This window comes from Rattus norvegicus, chromosome 2, assembly GCF_021556685.1.
Source record: "Rattus norvegicus strain SHRSP/BbbUtx chromosome 2, alternate assembly SHRSP_T2T, whole genome shotgun sequence".
NCBI classification, from domain to species: domain Eukaryota; kingdom Metazoa; phylum Chordata; class Mammalia; order Rodentia; family Muridae; genus Rattus; species Rattus norvegicus.
In genome coordinates this window covers 47694873-47717895 of record NC_141535.1, presented here as the reverse complement: position 1 = coordinate 47717895, position 23023 = coordinate 47694873, and the positions used below count along the sequence as shown (strand labels likewise).

The 23023-nt window shown below is 39.9% G+C and overlaps 1 protein-coding gene and 1 non-coding gene across 2 annotated transcripts in view; one reads left to right on the top strand and one right to left on the bottom strand.

The window, feature by feature from the left end:
* Ndufs4 (NADH:ubiquinone oxidoreductase subunit S4) overlaps window positions 1-23023 on the top strand; it is a 110060-nt gene that overhangs the window by 55202 nt on the left and 31835 nt on the right.
* Window positions 8393-8465, bottom strand: Trnat-agu8 (transfer RNA threonine (anticodon AGU) 8). The gene has a single exon. It is a non-coding gene; the product is annotated as a tRNA-Thr (tRNA).

The following is a 23023-nucleotide window of genomic DNA, read 5'->3' as shown; positions in this document are numbered from 1 at the left end:
GAAGGATGGGGAGGGAAGCCCATATAGAAGGGGAGGGGGAGGGTTAGGGGGATGTTGGCCTGGAAACGTGGAAGGAGAATAACAATCGAAATGTAAATAAGAAATACTCAAGTTAATAAGGATTTAAAAAAAAAGTGTAGCAAAAAGAGAAAGGAGGTGGAAGGAGGAAAGAAGGAGAGTTGGAACAGGCCTTCTATTTTCTGGATAACTGGAGACTGCTTAGTTATATGTACAGGATATGGTGGGGTCATTTGGATTTGTTAGCTCCTGTCTCTCTGGTGGTTTGTGTTGATGCTGACCATGCGCTATACAAGTGTCCATGGTTTAACTGTTGTCTTCACTGTAGTGTGCATTATTTTTCTGAATGCTGTGATAAGATACCTAAGAAAGGTTTGTTTGGGCTCAGAGAGGGAGGAAGGGTCTAGTCCATCACTGCAGGTTCAAGGCAGCTGTCATATTGCATGTGCAGTCAGGAGGCAGAGAGAAATGAGCTGCTGATACTTAGCTAGGTGTCTCTCTTGTAGTCCAAAATCTAGTCCCAAGGAACAGTGCCACTCACTTTTAGGGTGGATCTTCACAACTCCACCTAGTCAAGATAATCCCCTTGCTTATCTAATCCCAAAAGGTCAGTCCTAAAACCAGATACATACAAACAGTACTAAACAGACTTCAGCACCATCTTCTTATATTTTTAAAAGAAGAAAATTCCTCACAGGTGGCTATATTACTAACTTAATCTAAATAATCCTTCATAGGAGTGCACAAAGGCACCTAGGTGATTCTCAGGCCTGCCAAGTTGATATTCAGCGCTAAACATCACAGGTAACTTAGGTGACCAGAATATATATTCTTTCCAACTAAGACTCTCCATACAGCACCCAAAGGAATGAGTAATAGGACTGGGAGGTGACTCCAAGTGTTGGAAGTGTTGACAGCAGCCTCAGCACTGAGATCTGTACAGAGGTATTAAATATCTGTGTTTTACGGTGGCGAAAGGTGATCCACTAAAAGGGTCACCCAAGGGCTGTGACCCACAGGCTGAGGACCAGTGCTCTAGAGGTTGCTCTCTGCCTGCCTCACCTCAGCCTCAAGACTGTAAAACACCATTGTCATCCTGGCCACTGAGCATTTTTACCTTATCCATTGCACTTCACTGCCTCACCTGAATCTGCTGGGCCCTGTACATTCTCCTCTCCAGAGATTTCTCACCCTGAGCTATGGTATGTTAAATTCCAGTTCTCAGTCTCCCCAGGTAACTCAGCCATAGCTTCCTTCCCAAGACAGTGCACAGCCACTGGCTCCCAGTCGTACAGAGCATAGGATTCTTCCCAAGGTCGTCCCATTTGTTTGCTCTATTTTCTCATCTAAACCAACAGCAGGAGTGAGGCTTGGGAGCCATGTGGATGGAGCTGTGCTTGGCAGTGATTCCCATCCTTTTCCTCAGACGTTTTCAGCTTCCTCTCACTGCCGTCAGCACTTTCTGAAGACTCCCTGTCTTTGGACTTGAGCCCATTCTTTATTCTATTTAACCAGCTCTTGCAGCTTCAGTGGGCTTTCTTACCTGAAGGGTGAAATTTCTTGAGATTAATTCTATTTGCCCAGAATTTGCTTTGTTTCCATTGGAAATGGTGGGGTTGAATTCAGGCCCTTGGGAATACTAAGCAGTTGCCCCACCAGTGAGCTACATCCCCATCCATTGGCTCATCTTCATTAATGCTTTATATAATAAAGAATGTGTATTCTTAAGGTTTGTGAGTAATCTGTAAATTGCAATTAAGGTTTTTAGTATAATTTTAATTAAATACTTTAAATTTTTACTTATTTATATTTTTATTTATAATGTGTGTGGGTATGTTTCAGCAGTGGTGGTCCCCGAGGTCTGGAGTTACAGGTAGTAGTAAGCTGTGTGGATGCTGGGACTTAGATGCAGGTGCTCTGCAAGAGCAGCCAATGCTCTTAACTGCTGAGCCACCTCCCTAGCCCCTACAATTAAAACTTAACTTCATTAATGGTATTATTTAAATTTTATATATCACAATTGATATTTTTATCTGTTCTTTGAGTTCCCAATGAGAAGTGTTAACATCTTAAACTATGATTTGACCAGTTCTTCCATTATTTGGATGATGGATGATATCTTTGCTTTTCTTATTTTAAATCTACTATTAAGTACATAAAGACAGAAGACTATTGTCTGTTCTTCCTGAGTTGATGCTGTATCCTTACATGACACTCCTCTTTATCCTGGCACTAATACTTGTTTGAAATCACTTTGATATTAATATAACTGTCTGGTTTTCTTATTCTTTGTTTTATAGGAACTCTCCTTTTAATCTACTTGTTAATTTATACTTATAGTTTTATCTTACTAATATATTTGGGTCTTGCTTTTTCATCTAGTTTGATAATCTGTACCTATTTAGTGTTTAAAATGACTATTTAAAAAAAAAGCATTCTTAGCAGAATGGTTGGATTTAAAGCTACTGCCTTGTTCTGTTTTCCATTTGCTCCATCTGAAGTCTTATTTTCTTATGCCCTGCCCCGCCACCCCCGCAGTTACTTTAGGGATTGCAGAATACACACTTAGTTTTTCATAATTGCAAATGGTTAGTCTTCCTTGTCAGTCACCTAAGATTTTGAATCATGTAGGAGCCACACTTCTGGGCATGTCCATGTTATTATAAGCAGAGCTTAATAGCCTCTTCTGATGGGACTTTAGAAGACCAGAATGCTGAAAGAAATGTGGACGTTAGAGGCTTATGAGGTTTCAGAAGGAAACAAGGATGTAGGAGCTATGCTAGAAGTCTCTCATGTTACAATGAGTCTGCTCTCTCATGTTACCACCCGGTCTGCTTTCCAGGTTGGAGAGATGGCTCAGGAGTACAGAGCATGTACTGCTTTTCCAAGGAGATCTGAGTTCACTTCCAAGCACCCATGTTAGCATGCTGACAACCACCTGTGACTCTAGCTCGGGAGATCCAATTGCCCTCTTCTGTTCTCTGTGAGCGCCTGCTCCCACCGTGAAAACACACACACACACACACACACACACACACACACACACACACACACACACGAAAGAGAGCAAGTAGAGCAGAAAGATCCAGAAAGATATTTATAATGTATGGTTTGGTGAGAAAAGCAGTGTGAACTTAAAGTTTCAGACAAAGATGCTGAAGATATGGCTCAGTAGTTAAGAGCACTTGCTCTTGCAGACGACATGGGTTCAGTTCCTTGCACCCTATTGGTAGCTCACAATCTTCCTAAAACTAAAGAGAAACCTCAAGAGTTTACTATTAATATGGTGATAGAAAAGATGTTCAGAAGGCAAGTACCCACCCCCTTCCTGCCTCCTTCAACCCCATTAAAGGCAATTAAGTTGTAAAAATGCAAATCGTTTGTGAGGAAAACTAAAACAGAGACTTCCCCAGAGGATCACTTCTTGTAAACTAGTGCCTAGCATAGTGTTTTCTCAGGTGGACTCAGGAGGACGCCAAACTACGCAGCAAAACTTGTCAGCTAGTCTATATGGGACTGCTTCTCTAGGCATGCAATACATGGGAGTTAGAGCATCATGGATGCATGCCTGTACCAAGTTTCCAGAAAGCTGCTGAGGCCATGTTGTGTTGGTCTACTAGATTATTAGTAAGAATCTAATAATCCAAGAAGTTCTGAGGTTTAAGCCTAAATTGGAATGGAGATCCCAGGATGTCGGAGATAGCAGGACTATTCAGTACTTGCCAGGGGAAGCTCCAGCCATAGGATAGAACTGGCACAGGAAAGAGGCTGGAAATAATAAGCCATAGAGCTGGAGGGACAGGGTTATTCATGCTCAGATAATTCCACTACAGGCCCTTAAAGTCAAGCAAATATCTATAGAGTTTGGTGTTGCTCCTTTTAGGTATCAATCTTCATTTGGTCTGGTGTTAACGTAAGGCTCAGAGTGAGTCTTAACTACCAGGAGAACACCTCAAGTGAGGCACAAGACAGAGTTTGATGCAAACACAAGAGGTTTATTTTTCTGGTGCGTTGGGGTCAACACTCAATCAGCCCCTTGTGGCAAGTGACTAGAAGGCAACCCCGAATGGCTATAACAAGCAGTTTTTATACTTTTTAGGGGTACAGGTTACATCAACAAGGTTACAGTTTAAACTTATTGGCTAAGCATATTGACCTTTAAATCTATTGACTAGCAAGCATATGACATGCAGTTGAACTCTATCTGGGACCAGAGGGTCAGGTGACTATCAGTACATTCTGCGGTTTTTCAAGAATGTCCCTGCACCTCTTGAGAACTGTGGGTGGAGAATGGAACTTGGCCTAGCCTTGACCTGAGGTGGGAAGCTGGTACTTGACTTAATCTTGACGTGAGGCGGTGGGTGTAAGGCTGGCAAAAGCCCCTACAGTCCTTCACAGGAACCCCATAACCTACCTACTTTCTACCAGGCCAAGCTTCTTAATAGCTCTTACACTTCAGTAAGAACTGGGGTCCTTATTTCCTTGCTGTGCCTCATTTCTCCCTTTTAATAAATAGAAATATCTATTCATTGCCATTGTTTATTGGAAACAAGTAACTTGTCTTCTGAGTTTATAGGTGTTCACAATTAAGAGTGTTTCTGAGGCATGGATGGCTCAGTGGTTACGACCTCTTGGTGTGCATGCAGTGGTTCAGTTCCCAGCACCCAAGGGAACGCACAACCATGTGTAACTTAGGTTCCAGGAGATCCAGTTTGTTTTTCTGGTCTCCAAGAGGGCACCAGGCATACAAGCAATGCACTTATATACATGCAGGCAAACATTCTTACACTAAAATAAAAATGGTTCTTTTTTTTTTTTTTTTTTTAAAGTCTATCTCAGAATTGGATCTGCACTTAACTTTTGAGCAAGTTTGCAACTATAAAACTTTGGGGGACTTTTGAAGATGACTAAATTAATCTTGCATTATGAGATGAACATGGAAGATAAGGGGTTGAGGTTGGAATGTTGTGATTCACAGTGATGTGTTTTGTTTCTTTGTTGTCTGTATTAATTCTGTCAATCTACAGGATTTAGAATCACTTGGACAGAGCACTCTGTGTCTTCGGTGGGGAGGTCCCCTGTGAACCTAGGACCAGAACTTGTCTCCTTTTGCACTCTCTCTGTGGATACAGTGTTACTGCTACACACTCTCACCACCAATCTCTTCTGCCATGATACACCCGAGAGCCCCTAAACTGCCAACCCAAACAAAAACTGCTTCCTTAAGTTGTGGTAGTCAGGTATTGTGTCACCAGCAACAAGAATAGTAACACACATACAAAATGGTAATCTTAAATTGCACTTCCTGGATCACTGTAGTCCTGCGTTTATATTGATATACACTGTACTTGTGCTATAAACCCCACAGTATTGTTTTTACTTTCAAGAAGACTTGAAATTTTAAAGAAATTAACACAGAAGAAAAATAGGGCTGAGGAATAGCTCAGCTCATACAGTGTTTCCTTGCTAGCATTAGGGCCTGAGTCTGATGCCTAAGATACATGTGGAGAAGCTGTCATGGTGGCACATGTTTGTGGGCCCAGGTCTGGGATACATTTGCAGGAGGGTCCTTGAGGACAGCTGGCATCCCAAACTGGGGAACCTTAGGGCTCGAGACGTGGTTTCAGCAGTTGGATCCAAGGCTATTCTCCTTACACGTACTGCATGTGTGTGCATGTGCACTTACTTATATCTGTGTATAACTACACATGCAAAGGAAACTATATATACCCATAAAATTATCATTTTTATCGTTCCTAATCACTTGAATTCAGTTTCTTCCACCCTTTTCTTTCAATCTGAAGAACTTCTTAGTGCAGATATATTGAGACAGCTTCTCTCAGACCCTGACTGTCTGGAGCTTCCCACCCCCTCTTCTAAAAACCATTACATGGTACCAGCAAGAGCTCAGTAGGTACAGGTGCCAACCAACACTAATGAGTTTGAGCCCTATTTTGACCTATTTTGTCAAAGGAGAGATCTAACTGAGCAAGTTGTCCTCTGATCTCCACACATATGCCTTGGCATGTGCACACTTATACATGCATACTCATACATACAAAATAAAAAATTTTAATCTAAAAGACCTTAAATCAGCTTGTTTGCCATAACAATGTGTCATAGACTAGATGGTTTCGATAACAGAAATTTGTTTTCTCACAGTTCTAAAGGCTAGGATTTCAAGATCAGGGTGCCAGCAAGTTTGGGGTCTATCGAGGGCTCTCTTCTTGGTTTGTTAGAAGCTGTCTTCTGTCCATGTCCTCAGTTTAACAACAGAGAGGAAAGCAGCCTTCTAATGCCCTGTTGCCGTATCCGAGCGAAAGTCTCAGTGCAGTAGATTTGGGCTTTGGTCTTCAATGTGAAATTGTAAAGAAGGCACAGACTCTTAACCCCCACCAGTCCCTTCATAGCATATGAAATTCTAGATGTGAGATCTTTATTTTATTACTTTAAGGCTATCACTTTGCTTTCATACTTTTAAAAATGTGATGAAATGAATAACACACACGTTTTCAAGTGTACCAGTCAGTGGCATCAGGTACCTCACAGTATTGTGATGTCGTTGTCAATTTCGATCTCAGGGATGGTTTTCCTCCTCATTCTGACAGAAGCTGTGCTCATTAACCAATAACTCTGTATGTCCTGTCTTAGCTCCCATAATCTGTTCTACTTCTGAATGAACTTGTGCATTTGATAAGCTTCGTAAGCAGAATCGTGAAAGATTGCCTTTTGTCGCTCACTGCATTCAACATGTTTTCAAGGTTCCTCCGTGCTGGGGCATGTGTCAGCGTTTCCTTCTTTTTAAAGGCTATGCAACACTCCATTATGGTAGTTATGTCACACTATGCTTTGTTGGCAGACACTTGAGTTATTTTTAAATTTTGGCTCTTGAAAATAATGCTACTGTGAGCATATACATTTAGATGACTGTTAGAGTTCCTTTAGTTGGTAGATAATCCAAAAACAACTGCTGAATGATGTGATTATTTTATATTTAACTTTGGAAATACTCTCTAACTGCTTTCCACTGTGGCTGTACCACTGTTTATCATGGGAACAGGGCTTTTGTTTCTGGGCTCCCCATTTCATTGCTCTTTATGTCACTTTGCAGCATCACACTGTTTTAACTGCCACAATATTACAGAAAATTTAAAAATCAACAGTGAACCCTCCACTTTTGTTATTTTTAAAATAGTTTTCAAACAAAAATTATATGTATGGTTTGAGATGGATTTTTCTATTTCGGTCAAAATGTCATTGAAATTTTGTTTGTTTATTATTTTGAGATGAGGTCTCTATGTAGGCCTTGGTGGCCTAGAAGCTACTATGTAGCCCAGACTGGCCTCACAGATCTGCTTGAATGTGAAATGAAAGCTCCTCCTAAGCGCTGAAATGAAAGTTAGGCGTCACCATGGGTAGCCGTCATAAGGTTTTCGTAGGGTTGCACTGAACCTGTGATTGCTTTAGATAGGAGTATAATTTTGATAGTATTAAAGTTTCTAGTTCATTCCTATAGGATACTTACACTTATATCTTTACTTTCTTTAAAAAATGTTTGTCATGTTAAGTATGCAAAACTTTTGTCTTTTTTGTTAAAAATTGTCTGTTTTATTTATTAAGACATTATGATAGGTAGTTATGTAACTTACAGGTTGTTCGTTGTTATTATATAAAACACAGCTGATTTTTTTGGGTGTTGATTTTGTACTTGTCCACTTTGCTGAATTTGCTTATTAGCTGTAACCAGATTTCTTAGTGGTAATCTTGAAAGGTTAGTACATCATGTGATCTGGTAACAGATAATTGTGTGTTTTTTCTTTTTAATTACTTTTCTTGCCTAAACTTCCACTGCTTTGTTGACTATCATGGGTGGGCTGTGATGTTCAGTTCTTCACCTTAGAGGAACCGGTTTCAGTTCAGTCTTTTGTCATTGTTCCTATATTATGCAATGTGTATAGGCCGCAGTGAAGTTCAGAGTCTTAATGGTTAAACTTTGAAAAATTGATAAAGCTGTTCTGATGTGTCATTTTAACCAGGATTTTACCTGGGGTTTGTGGTTCTTTAAGTTGATATTTTTCATACTTAGAAATTTCGTAGTTTTTTACATTTCTTCTTTTGGGTTTTTCTTATGTGTATGGGTGGGGTTTTTGTTTTGTTTCTCTTTGTGTGTCTCTGTATACCACATGCATACATTTTATTTGTGGAAGCCAGAAGAGGATATCAAAGAGTCCATGGAATTGGAGTTACATACATTTATAAGCCTCCATATGGGTGCTGGGAATTGAACCCAGTCTCTCTGGAGGAACAGCCAGTCCTCTTAACCACTGAGCCATCTCTCCAGCCTCTTTTCTACAACTCTTTTTTTTTTTTTCTCTTTGGAGCTGGGGATCGAACCCAGGGCCTTGCGCTTACTAGGCAAGCGCTCTACCACTGAGCTAAATCCCCAACCCTTTTCTACAACTCTTAAACTCATATTATGCGTGTTTGGTTGGTTGGTTGTTTTCTCAGTATTTTTCTGTCAGGTAGTTCAGTATGTTTAGTTTCTGTTGTCTTACCTTTGCTTTTAATGTCCTTTTCTTTAATGACCAACTTTTTGTTAATTTAGAATAGTATAATTTTAAATATTTTCAGTACAACTTCTATTTGACTCTTTTCTGAAGTTTTAAGTTCCTGACTGAAATCTTCCACCAGTTCACTCATGTTCTTCATTTTTCTTTAAGTCTTTAAACATACTATAGCAACTGCATAAAACCTTTTGTCAGCTAATTTCAGGATGTGTATCTTTTCTATTAATTATGTTGTAAATGCTTATAAACCAGATTTTCCTATTTATGTGCCTGCTTAGTGATTTTTGAGTATGTAATTGATACTCTTAATGCTCAGTTTTGGAGAATCTAGCTCCTGTTTTCCTTTGTAGAAAGAACATTTAATTTTATTCCAGCAGACAGCTACTATCAGATGCACTTGATATCAGTTGCTGACATCAGTTTTAACTGTTACCTTGTGAAAGCAACACACTGACTGATCCCGAGTCTTTATAGGTGGCTAGAGTTGCAGTGCCTCTGAGCTGTAACTGTTCGTGTGGCCAGTGTTGGAAAATAGTAACTGTAAGTGGCAGGAACAGAAGTCTGATCCCTGTGACTCCAGGAAAGCTGCCCCAGAATTCCATTGTTCCACACTGATGCTGCTTCTACAGCATGGCTTTGGTAATGAATCTTTACTTTTTGTGTCAAACTTTTAGCAGTTTGCTGATGATGCCTATGTGACATATTACAGGTACATATTTATTTATGTTTCCTTTCCCTGCCGGGCTCAGATTTCAGAGTCACGTGCTCTGCCAGGATTCAGGTGGGATTTACCTTTCTCTACCAGTCACACCTAAGGATGGAATTAAGAGTTTCAGTAGGATAGGATTTTGTTTATCACAGAAAAAAACAACATTTGGGAATTTTCTAAGTAGGGGTTACTACTGCTTTGATGAAATACCATGACCAAAAGCACATGGAGGAAGAAAGGCTTTATTTGACTCACCATTCCATGTAATGGTTCATTATCAAAAGGCAGTAAGGACAGGAACTCAAGCAGGGCAGGATCCTGGAGGCAGGAGCTGATGCAGTAGCCCTGGAAGGGGGCTGCTTACTGGCTTGCTCTCAGTGGCTTGCTTTTTTTCTTTTTCTTTTTCTTTTTCTTTTTTAGAGAAGTCAGCACTACCAGCCCAGGGGTGACTCTATAAACAATGGACTGTGTCCTCCCAGATTAGTCATTTATTAAGAAAATGCCTACAGTCTTCATATAGCCCATGTTAGAGAAACATTTTCTCAATTGAGGCACTCTCCTCTGATGCCTCTAGTTTGTGTCAAGTCGACATAAAACTAGCCAGCACAGTAATCAGATTACTGTCTTCAGAGAAAAGGCATTGTCTTACATCTGCAGGTTATTAAAAGAATGTGCCTGCATACTTTAAAAAGACAATAAAGGTAAAATTTTTAATGAGTTCATGGAAGAAATGACGCTTGGAAATCAAATTACTATCCTAAAAGAAAAGGTATTTTCCTGTGTCAGCAAGTTATAAAAAGAATGTGTCAGCATACTTTCTGGTCATAATACAGTATTGAAGGTGAGGATGTATGTGCATGTGGACACCAAGTTCATGTTACCTCATGATCCCTTACAACAGCAACAACAATAATAGGTGCAGTTAGCCAAATATGAGAATGAACTAAATGAGGTCTGACAACAGAGAGTACTTCTGTAGAGAGATGCTGCTGTGTTAGAATCGCGGCTCGTGTCCAGACAGACCACAACAGGCCACTACAGTTACATTTGAGAGGTTTTTTGTTGGGGGGAAGGGCAAAATGTGGCTATGAAGATGAAGGGGGAAAGAGAATGCAGAGATCAGGAGGACCTGCCTTTTATTTGGGTTGTGACATAACCGCTTGCAGGTAAAGGTGGGAGGTGAGCCAGGTGAACCCTGGGAATGTATGGCGATTGCCATGGCAATAGATGCAAGGTCCCTGATGCCTAAGGGAAACATCACATCATCCATCACATCATCGCTGGATTAGAGGGCAATCTGCAATCTTAAAGCCAGTTCCTGATACCAACATACCTCCCTTTTTCTTAGGGGCAGAGCTTAGACAAAATGATAACAAATGTGGCCTAGATTCTTAAAAGTAACTTCCTCATATGTATTTCCACGTGTATACCACGGCTCATGTATGCTTGTGTGTGTGCTGGGTATGTACACACTGCATTTGTACCTATTCATACATATGTGGAAGCTAGAAAACTACCCCAGATGCCATTCCTTGGGTATCTTCTACACCCCAGTTTTTTTGGATGTGTGTATCCTTCACTGACCTTTGTTTTATTAGTTGCCTAAGCTGGTGGCCAATGAACGCCAGGAATCTACCTGTCTTTGCCTCCCCAGCTCTAAAATTTAAGTGGGTCACCATACCCAACTTGTTTTACATATGTTCTGTGGTCACATTTGGGCTTTTGTGACTGCATAGCAAGCATTTAGTCAACTGAGCTATCTCCCTAGTTGCAATCCTGTGTGTGTGTGTGTGTGTGTGTGTGTGCGTGCGCGCGCGCATGCATGTGAGGGGGGGGGAGGGGAGGGAGAGAGAGGGAGAGAGGGGAGAGGTACTACTAGGTTGCCTGGACTACACTGAACTCATGGGCTTATGGAATCTTTCTGCCTTTGACACCCTAAGTAGTTGGGACTATGGGTATCCAGTTTACCTAGTAAATATTTTTATTAAATAAAAAACATTAAGCTTTTGATGAACTAAGTTCTTTCTTTTGATTTCAAGCTTTCTTTTCTGATTAACTTATACTTTAGTTTATTGCTCAAACCATCACTCAACGTTTTAAAAAGTTTATGCATTCCCATTTTGTCTGATAAACTTACTCAGTATTTATTTCTTATTAATTTTCTACTGCTGTGGTTTCTGCTTTCATATCTCTTAGTATATAGTATATATATGATTGCTTCTTATTACCAGAGAATAAAGAGGTACTGTTAGATTTAGAAATAACAGATTATTTTAAAACTATAATTTTTTATATAATTTCAAAACTCTTATAGCCTTTTAAAAAATTATTATAGTTCTTAAAATATAAGGCATCTTAGGATAATCGATTGACTTTCTGGAACATTGAAATTAAGTGAAGAAATATGACATTTTAGCTATTAAAAGTTTAATCATTATTAAATTTACATTTTATAACTATTAAAATCACATTTATGGGGCTAGAGAATTGACTTAGTACTTAGGATCACTTGTAGAGGACCCAGGTTTGGTTGTCAGTACCTACACCGTAGTTTACAACTGTCTGAAACTCAAAGCATCTTACAAGCTGGCTTCCACAGGCACCAGCCAGGCAAAGGGTGCACATGTATCTATACAGGCAAATGCACAAGAAAAATAAAAAGAAAAGAAAAGCTAGTCATAATATAATGGTACATATCTTTACTCCCATCACTTCAGAAAGCAGCCACAGGTACATCTCTGTGAGTTTGAGGCTAGCTTGGTCTACAAAACAAGTTCCAGGGCATCTGGGACCCCCCACCCCCACCCCAGGGCAGGGACAGGGGAGGAAAGTGACCCAGAAAAAAAAAAGATTTTTTTTTTTAAAAAGGATAAAACATTAATTTTTTTTTTTTTTTGGTTGGTTGGTTGAGTCATTTCTTTTTTTTTTTTATTAACTTGAGTATTTCTTATATACATTTCGAGTGTTATTCCCTTTCCTGTTTTCCGGGCAAACATCCCCCTCCCCCCTCCCCTTCCTTATGGGTGTTCCCCTCCCAACCCTCCCCCCATTGCCGCCCTCCCCCCACCAGTCTAGTTCACTGGGGGTTCAGTCTTAGCAGGACCCAGGGCTTCCCCTTCCACTGGTGCTCTTACTAGGATATTCATTGCTACCTATGAGGTCAGAGTCCAGGGTCAGTCCATGTATAGTCTTTAGGTAGTGGCTTAGTCCCTGGAAGCTCTGGTTGCTTGGCATTGTTGTACATATGGGGTCTCGAGCCCCTTCAAGCTCTTCCAGTTCTTTCTCTGATTCCTTCAACGGGGGTCCTATTCTCAGTTCAGTGGTTTGCTGCTGGCATTCGCCTCTGTATTTGCTGTATTCTGGCTGTGTCTCTCAGGAGCGATCTACATCCGGCTCCTGTCAGTCTGCACTTCTTTGCTTCATCCATCTTGTCTAATTGGGTGGCTGTATATGTATGGGCCACATGTGGGGCAGGCTCTGAATGGGTGTTCCTTCAGTCTCTGTTTTAATCTTTGCCTCTCTCTTCCCTGCCAAGGTTATTCTTGTCCCCCCCCCCCTTTTTTTTTTGTTTTTTTTCTTTCTAGAGAATACTTTATTAGTTTTTGTAATCAAACCCACGTATATAAGACCTTACATATTTAATACAGTGTGTTACCCCTGTACAAATGGAAAAAACTTAAGTTCAACATTTCTAGACCAATATGGCTGTTAATTTCTGTACATTGCCAACTCAACACAGTAAACAGGGATACTTTTTTCGAAAGTTGACAGCACAGGTAAAGTTTCAAAAAATTCAAATTATATATCTGTATATATATATTTATATTTATATAAAAAGACCAATAATAGCAGTGTGTTATGCATCAACAGCAGCAACAGCTTTTCCAGGTTCTGCAGTCATCTGAACAAAACTGTAGAGACATCCAGCACACTCCATTAAAAAAAAAAAAAAGTAAAAAAACAAAACCCGAGAAAACAGCACAGTTCTGTTACTCTTGTGGTACCTGGCACCATTTTTTTTTAAATTAGCTTCTCAATCATCATCTGGAAAGAAAACATTCTGAGCAACATCATTAAAAACAGCTCTGATAAAGCACGGTCACTACTACGTATCATAAAGCAGGTACAAGCTATTTTACATCCACAGAGGTATGATACAGTACTGTCCTACATCTATAATACTAGAGGATACAATTTAAAAGGCATTATTTGAGACTTGATTCTACTTTTCCAGCAGAGGGCCCAAAGGATGGTGTGACACAGCTTTGTAAAGAAACATACTCTAGACAGGATTTCCTTTCACTAGTGGCACACTTCTAAGGATTCATTCTCTCCATGAATGTCAGCTAAAACCGTTATTAAAAAAATGAAATATCCCTAGAACAAAACCGTATAACCACCGGATTCACATGAAGATGACCTAGTGGAGACAAGCTGGACCTCACCTTACCAACAACCTATCAAATCTGTTATGTTTAAACAGTGAGACCTCCAAGGAAGGAGATGCCAAGTAGTGCTTCAAAGCTTCGGACCACAATCAAACACAGCATCCTTTTCAACAGAAGCAGAAGCTCATCTGAATATGCTCATGGATGCTGACATCAACATTTAATCATCTCCTCACTCATCCAGGAAGAGGGGGAGATCAGTTACTACTGTACTTTATTGTGTTCAACCAAATCACCATGTTACAAAAATAGCAAGCTGCCATAATAAAAAATAAGGCTCCTCTATCCAGCACCAGATAGCATCATTTTACTTTCAAGCCTAGAAATTGCACACTTGTATATAAACCAATCGAAGATGAGGATTGAGAGTTCATCTTGGTGGATTTTTCCTTTGATGAATATGAAGTGTCCTTCCATATCTTTTTTGATGACTTTTAATTGAAAATTGATTTTATTTTTGATATTAGAATGGCTACTCCAGCTTGCTTCTTCTGACCATTTGCTTGGAAAGTTGTTTTCCAGCCTTTCACTCTGAGGTAGTGTCTGTCTTTGTCTCTGAGGTGTGTTTCCTGTAGGCAGCAGAATGCAGGGTCCTCATTGCGTATCCAGTTTGTTAATCTATGTCTTTTTATTGGGGAGTTGAGGCCATTGATGTTGAGAGATATTAAGGAATAGTGATTATTGCTTCCTGTTATATTCATATTTGGATGTGAGGTTATGTTTGTGTGCTTTCATTCTCTTTGTTTTGTTGCCAAGACGATTAGTTTCTTGCTTCTTCTAGGGTATAGCTTGCCTCCTTATGTTGGGCTTTACCCTTTATTATCCTTTGTAGTGCTGGATTTGTAGAAAGATATTGTGTAAATTTGGTTTTGTCATGGAATATCTTGGTTTCTCCATCTATGTTAATTGAGAGTTTTGCAGGATACAGTAACGTGGGCTGGCATTTGTGTTCTCTTAGGGTCTGTATGACATCTGTCCAGGATCTTCTGGCCTTCATAGTTTCTGGCGAGAAGTCTGGTGTGATTCTGATAGGTCTGCCTTTATATGTTACTTGACCTTTTTCCCTTACTGCTTTTAATATTCTTTCTTTATTTTGTGCGTTTGGTGTTTTGACAATTATGTGACGGGAGGTGTTTCTTTTCTGGTCCAATCTATTTGGAGTTCTGTAGGCTTCTTGTATGCCTATGGGTATCTCTTTTTTTAGGTTAGGGAAGTTTTCTTCTATGATTTTGTTGAAGATATTTACTGGTCCTTTGAGCTGGGAGTCTTCACTCTCTTCTATACCTATTATCCTTAGGTTTGATCTTCTCATTGAGTCCTGGATTTCCTGTATGTTTTGGACCAGTAGCTTTTTCCGCTTTATATTATCTTTGACAGTTGAGTCAATGATTTCTATGGAATCTTCTGCTCCCGAGATTCTCTCTTCCATCTCTTGTATTCTGTTGGTGAAGCTTGTATCTACAGCTCCTTGTCTTTTCTTTTGATTTTCTATGTCCAGGGTTGTTTCCATGTGTTCTTTCTTGATTGCTTCTATTTCCATTTTTAATTCCTTCAACTGTTTGTGTTTTCCTGGAATTCTTTCAGGGATTTTTGCGATTCCTCTCTGTAGGCTTCTACTTGTTCTCTAAGGGAGTTCTTTATGTCTTTCTTGAAGTCCTCCAGCATCATGATCAAATATGATTTTGAAACTAGATCTTGCTTTTCTGGTGTGTTTGGATATTCCGTGTTTGCTTTGGTGGGAGAATTGGGCTCCGATGATGCCATGTAGTCTTGGTTTTTGTTGCTTGGGTTCCTGCGCTTTCCTCTCGCCATCAGATTATCTCTAGTGTTACTTTGTTCTGCTATTTCTGACAGTGGCTAGACTGTCCTATAAGCCTGTGTGTCAGGAGTGCTGTAGACCTGTTTTCCTGTTTTCTTTCAGCCAGTTATGGGGACAGAGTGTTCTGCTTTCGGGCATGTAGTTTTTCCTCTCTACAGGTCTTCAGCTGTTCCTGTGGGCCTGTGTCTTGAGTTCACCAGGCAGGTTTCTTGCAGGGGAAAAGTTGGTCCTACCTGTGGTTCCAAGGCTCAAGTTTGCTCGTGGGGTACTGCCTAAGTCCTCTCCGCGGCGGCAGCAACTGGGAAGATCTGCGCTGCTCTTTCCGGGAGCCTCCGTGCACCAGGGTTCCAGATGACGTTTGGTGTTTTCCTCTGGCGTCTGGATGTGCACAGAGTGCAGTCTCTTCTGGTTTCCCAGGCGTGTCTGCCTCTCTGAAGGTTTAGCTCTCCCTCCCACGGGATTTGGGTGCAGAGAACTGTTTATCCGGTCTGTTTCCTTCAGGTTCTGGCGGTGTCTCAGGCGCAGGGATCCTGCCGCTCCTGGGCCCTCCCCTACAGGAACCCAGAGGCCTTATACAGTTGCCTCTTGGGCCAGGGATGTGGGCAGGGGTGGGCAGTGTTGGTGGTCTCCTCCGCTCTGCAGCCTCAGGAGTGCCCACCTGATCAGGCGGTGAGGTCTCTCTCCCACGGGGTTTGGGAGCAGAGAGCTGCTGCGGGCCAGGATCCGCGGGTCAAAAACATTAATTTTTAAAGTGCCTCATTAAGCATACAAATTTCCAATGATTTGTTAGGCATGATTTTTGTTTATTGTTGTTTTTTTTTTTTTTTTTTTTTAGGTAGGGCTTCACTGTGTAGACCAGGCTGGCTTCAAACTTGCAGAGATCTGCATGCTCCTGAGTGCTGGGATTAAAGGCTTGTGGGTGGACCACAATACCCAGAAAGCATGAAAATTTTAAACAACTTTACTTTCAGTTTTCCCTAAGTTAGTAGAAAACAAATATTTTTCAAGTATATCTGAATCTTCCTAGATTTTTCTGATTTGCATGGTTGGAAAGCTCATTTTTGTATTGCAGCATTTTGTTACAAAATAACTTGTTGGTAGACTTAATTTGTGGTGCCATGTCTAATTACCTACTACTGTAGAGGAAGAAAAGCAACATCTTGATTCATCAAAGTGTTCATTTATGGCTGTCATCCAGTAACAAGACAGATGGACAAGAGAAAAACATCACAAATCATTTAGCCAAAATTTTATGTGACACAGGAGGTTTCAGAAATACCAATGCCTGGGGAATGTGGAGAGGGTTCCTCTTAGCTTCATAAATAGGTAGGTGTATAGAGGTGTGATTAAACGAAAGTAGCTGGAAGTTCACAGCATCTGTTTGGATTCTTCATAGACTCTGGTGGGCTTAGGACAGGATGTCTATGTGGGTATTGGTTCTTGTACGAGGTAGGTCACGAGTTTTCCCTGGGAGACAGGAGGAGGTTAGGGAATGATTTCTTACCGTATATACTATTGCTTCCAGTCCTGAGCCACGACTTTATAATATGTAACGCCACAAAGTAAAAACTGAAAGTGTTGGTGATTCCCATCAGTAATGAAGTTGTTGCACGTATGGATAGTGCTGTAGAATTTTAGTTTTGAGCAGCAGTTTTTACTGTGTGTTTTCTTTGTATTCTCGATTCTTATAGTAGCTCTTACAAAGGAGTGTTCAGTTGGAGTTCGTTTGACTGTGATAGGGTATGTGGCCCTGGCTGGCCTGCAATTCAGCGAGCTCTCTCTGCCTCTTTTGTTAATTTTATGTTCTTAGTTATATCAAAAATTAAATTCATAGCTGGTTGTGTGGGACACACTTGTGATGTCTGCACTCAGGAAGTGAAGCATGAGCTTGCCACTAATTGGGTTATAGACAGCAAGACATAATCTTCAACCAACAAACTAAATCGGTCCCCTTTTCTCCTTGTAGTTTGAATTGAAGAACATGCACTAAAGTCAAGCTAACTGATGTATATCTGTTGTCTGCCTTAAGAGGATAAAAGACAGTCAGGGATAGTTGGCACACACCTTTAATCACTGGGAAGCAGAGGCGGAAGACCTCTGATTTTGAGGCCAGCCTCGTCTGAAAGTGAGTTTCAGGCTCCCAGGGTTCCATAGTGAAAATGTCTCCTGGGGTGGGGAGTGGGGTGGCATGGAGAATGATTTGCTGTTACACTGCTGATTAGCAGTGTGGGGTTTAACCTCCTATTTGCAAAGTAAGTAGATGATATGTCAGAAACTAGAAATTCTGATCACTTTTGTCACAGTTAACTGTACTCTTCATGGTTAACCTTAAAGAATTCAATTACTGTCAAGCGGTGGTGGTGCACACTTTTTATCCTAGCACTCAAGAGGCAGAAGGAGCTGGATCTCTGAGTTCAAGGCCAGCCTGATCTATAGAGTGAGTTCTAAGACAGCCAGGCTACAAAGAGAAACCCTGTCTCAACAAACAAATAAACAAACAAACAATTAAGTTACTGGTGGTCTGGAGAGATTGCTCAGTAGTTAAGAGCACTTACTGCTCTTAAAGAAGTCCTAAGTTCAAGTCCCAGTACCCATATGGGTGACTTACAACCCACAAATAACTGTGTTTCTCAGGAATCGCTCTGATGCCTCTGGCCTCTGAGGGTACCCATACTCATTTGCTTAGACACACTAATTAAAAATAAATCTTAGGGGAAAAAATAGTTCCATTACTGACATTTTCATTACAGTATAACATATGTAAAAAGCATTAAGAACTTTAATTACTGCAAGACATTGTGCCACATTAACTGAATAAATTATTATGAGGCCATTAAAACAAAAACTATGAAGACTGAGTATCTGGGGGAATGATGCTATGTTATTTGGAAGTATTTATCCAAAGCTTTATGAGTAAAACAGGTAAGCATGTGGGTACTTAGTGGTAGGGAATGCAGGTAAGAAAGTAGGTGGTAGACATTATGCACATTATATATTGTTTAAAATTTATGTTTAATGTTGATGTTTTGGTAGTTTAATGTATTTATTGGTTTTGTTTGTTGACAGAGTCTCACTAAGAAGCCTTTGCTGTTCTAGAACTAACTCAGTAGACCAGTCTGGTTTTTAACTCAGATTTACCTGCTTCTGCCTCCCAAGAGATTGAAGGCCCAGCTACTAGTATTTTTTAAGAATGAGTATCCTGAAAGAATAATCTGTCTCCCTCCTTGGTCTGGCATTTTCTGACACCTTTCTATCTTTAAAATTCAAGTAGGATCTTCCTTTTAGGGAGCAGTTTAGAGCACTCATTGCTCTTGTAGAAAATCTGGATTTGATCTCCAGCACCCACATGGTGGTTCACAGCCATTTATAACTCCAGTTCCAGTTCTAAGGGATCTCATGCCCTCTTCTGCCCTCCCCAGGCAAAACACACACACACACACACACACACACACACACACACTCTTTTCTTTGGCTGCTCTGGCAGCTATTGTGTGTTACGTGTTTTGACTTCATCCTTCTAACCAGTGAGGATGAGTTCTGCTGTGTACTTAAAGGGGAAACTAGTGCAGAGCTGGCGAGACTCATTCTCCAGGGCCGTTCAGACTACAAGTGGTAAGATGTGAGTTCCCATAGGCTTTTCATGCTTACAGCTCCTTACTCTTAGCCAATAGCATATCTGAACTATTATAATTTTGTTGTCCTTACCCACATATACATGTGTGTGTATACACACATATAGTTAATTTTTACACTTATGAATAAAGTTCTGTCATATCCTTTGAGCCTTTAATATAGTTAACTTCAGTAGAAGCATCTTGAAATAAAGGTAAATTATGCATTATTCATTCATTTTCATGGATGTCCGAGGCCTTTCCACATGTGACTACATATTTAAGACATTATATTTGTTTTTTTTTCAATGTGTGTGGGTGTGTGTGTGTGTGTGTGTGAGAGAGAGAGAGAGAGAGAGAGAGAGAGAGAGAGAGAGAGAGAGAGAGAGTGTTTATCGTGTTTATCCCTGTTTCTAGGTCTGGTCAATTTGAAGAAAGACAGGATGACTGATTGACCTCAGACAGTTGTATAGAGTATCCAGTCCTTACAAAGAGAAGGGCTAGTATTTAACTTTTCTAGACTTAAAACTGCTGACTTAGTACAGAATTACTACTTCATGGTTTTCAAGGAAAACTGACTAGATATTGTTCTGTATTTGACACCAGCTTCATTACTTGTTCATCCTATTCTTAAAAATATCCAGTAGTTTTCTTGAGAGTAGAGTTGATGTCTACACTACAGCTTTGTGTCCAGTATATAACTAACACATTGGTGCTGGGTAACAATTTCTGTTCTTGTTCAAGGTGAGCACTATATATACATCATCTAATCTTTAGCTTATAAGTACGTTGATTTATGGATATGCAACCAAAGAGATTTGCCCATGATTGAAAATTGGGATTCAAACCAGTTTTAACGTACCTGTTGCTATAGCAATTGCTTTTTCCTCCTCAGAAGGACCTAAGAATAACAAATGTATTTATAGCTTGGAAAGGTTCCCTAGTTCTTGTTTTTTTTTTTTTTTTGTGTAATCTGTAGTATTGTCTGCATTATGGCTTCCTACACTAAATATTCCGCTCTAACTTGGGCGCTGTGATAGCAGTAACCAACGTGGAAGTCCTTAGATGTCACAGCCAGTATTTACTGACCTGCCTTAATTTCCTCACCAGTTTGCTGGTTGAACAAGCAAACAAGAACTGCATTTACTTTCACCACTCAAATTACTTGAACATTTATGATTATATTGAATTCCCTTGACTACTGATTTTTTTTTTTTAATTCTTCCATAGGAAGTAACTAGGTGGGATTGTATGTCCTGTAAACTCTACTTGGTAATTGCTTACTAAGCCTGTAATGAGTTTTGGTCTGTCTGTGTAACATTCTTTTTTTGATGTTTTCTTGCTGTGTGGCTCAAGCTGACCCGGAATTCACAATATTCTTGCCTCTTCCTCCCTAGTGTTGAAATTAAAGACAAGTGTTATAAAAGGGAGTTATTATTGCAAATCTAAATTTTGTTTAAACTTTTATGATTAAAAGTCATGACTTGAGTGGCCTGGAGAGGTGTCTCAGCGTTAAGAGCGCTGGCTGCTCTTCTAGGGGTCCTGAGTTCAATTCCCAGCAACCACCTGACACTCCAGCTCCAGGAGATCTGACACCCTCACACACACACACATGCAGGCAAAACACCAGTGCACATAAAATAAAAAGTAAATTCAAAAAATAAAATCATGATTTGAAATCTTTCATGATTGTAAAATGTTAAGTCATTAAATTTTAGGTCAGTTTTAGCTCTACTGTAAACTTAAACATAATTGGTCCTTAATGTTCTTCAAGTCCCTGGAAGTGTTGTCACTTAATCTTCTAATGGTCATTCTATTTAATTTTTAGCTTCAACCATGCTACTGCTGTTTGTTAGTGAGCTAATTACTAACGAGCCTGTTAGTGAACTAATTACTAACGAGCCTGGCAACATTTTGACCTCTTTGGTTGCAGCAAGCTTTCTAGTAAAACTCCATCCAGAAATGTAAAAGTATTTAATTATTTCTCTTGATAGTAAAGTATGACCTGATAAGGGTAAGTGGGTGGGGCAACCGGAAGTACTTACTAAGGCCAGTGGCAATTTTGTGGTTTAATAAAGGCAGAAGCTAATTATTCAGTTTTTATTTAAGTGAATGCTGCCAAAAAAGAAGGTTCCCGCAGAGCAGCTGCACTTCTTCAGTGTCACCCTAATTTACCAAAGACACAAGTGTCACAAACAGAACTTTTAAACTTGATATATAGCCCCAGAAGGAAGGAGGCTTTTGTTTGGAGTGCATGCTGGAGAAGTCCTTTATACAAATCAGCCGGCAGATGATGGACAATGATGAAAATTTGATTCTTTGAAGTCATAATAGTCATTGAAATGTGTGAAATTCTGGTATTGAAAAGAGAGCGGCCAGCAAGTCTCTAAATCCTGGGTGGTTGCATGAAGCTTGCTGGGAGGTTTTTCTGCATCTTGACACCAACTTCCCATTGCTTGTTCCTTACTTCCTTTGTTAAAAAGAAAAAAAGTTGAATTCACACAAGATAAGTGGGGACAGATGATAACTGAATCAGTTTTTACATGGAAAACTAATACATTAGGACAATTATTCCTTAATAATAGGAATTTCATTTTTAACCCAACTATTTAAAAGAAGTTTTAAAACTCAGCAAATCTGTGTGTTGATTGTATATTACTGTGATTTCCCAGGACTTAGAGATATTCTTAACTAGTGAGTTGAAGTTCTTTGGTACTAACTTGATGGCTTCTTTTATTTTACATGACTTAATTTTCTAAATCTAAAATATTTTGAATTAAAAGCAAAGTAGCAAAAGACAAACTGTTGAAATCACTCAGTCATTTCTTTTATAAAAGTAGGATTTTAGAAAGATTACAGGTGATCAGTATTTTAGTACAAAGGTAGAAATGCATAGAGAATTCTATTCATTGAGCAGTTTACATGTATTTCATTTGCTTGCTTGTTTGCAAAAGGTGAGTCACAGGCAGCTCAGCCTGAACTGAGAGAGAAAGGAAATCATTGCAGGTATTCAACATAGTAGGGCTCACAGATCTTTTCATGAGCTACAGTGTTTGATTGGAATCATGGAGTGGGAGCATTAACCCATTGCAGTATGTGTTAGAGAACAAGACCTTGTCTCTAGCTGGCACTGTTTGCATGGAATGGTAACAGTGTCAGTGCATTTTACAAGTATGAGAAATAAGTTTGTCTAGGAGGAAAGTCATCTTCAGGGACTTAGCAGTTTTGAGCTTTTGTGACCATAGGTGTCTCAAGTACATGAGCTGCCAAGCTGTTTCATTGTCAATCCTGTAGCAGCTCAGACAGGGAATCTCTGGGCGACTCTCAAGGGCTTCAGTGTTGAGAAACTCCTTGCTTGAGTGTTAGCTTAAAGTTGGGTTATGTCTCAATAGTGTGAGAATCTGAGGAAACAGGAAACATCAATAGTTATATTAGTTCAGATAAAGCATAAGCTTTATCGGTTTTATTTTGCCATGTATGCATTGTAGTATAAAAGTATAGAAAATACCCATAACCTCGTTTTCTGGAGGTAACAAATTAGTTGAATGTTTCCTTTCATACAGTTGAACAAAAGCCAGGTAGCAGAGTTTCATTCATTAGAAACTTGGCACGGAAGAGAGAAGTTGATGTGGGATTTGGAGAAGATGCTCCCCCCATTAGTGTTATAGCACGCTTATAGTAAGTGTTTATTTATTGCAGTAACTATAACAAGGAAATATGATCTTAACCTAGGGGCTAGAAAGATGGCTCAGCAGTTAAAAGTGAGAACTGTGTTTCCAGAGGACCTGAGTTCACTTCCTAGCATCACATGTGACCCACACTTTCCTGTAATTCCAGCTCCAGGAGATCTG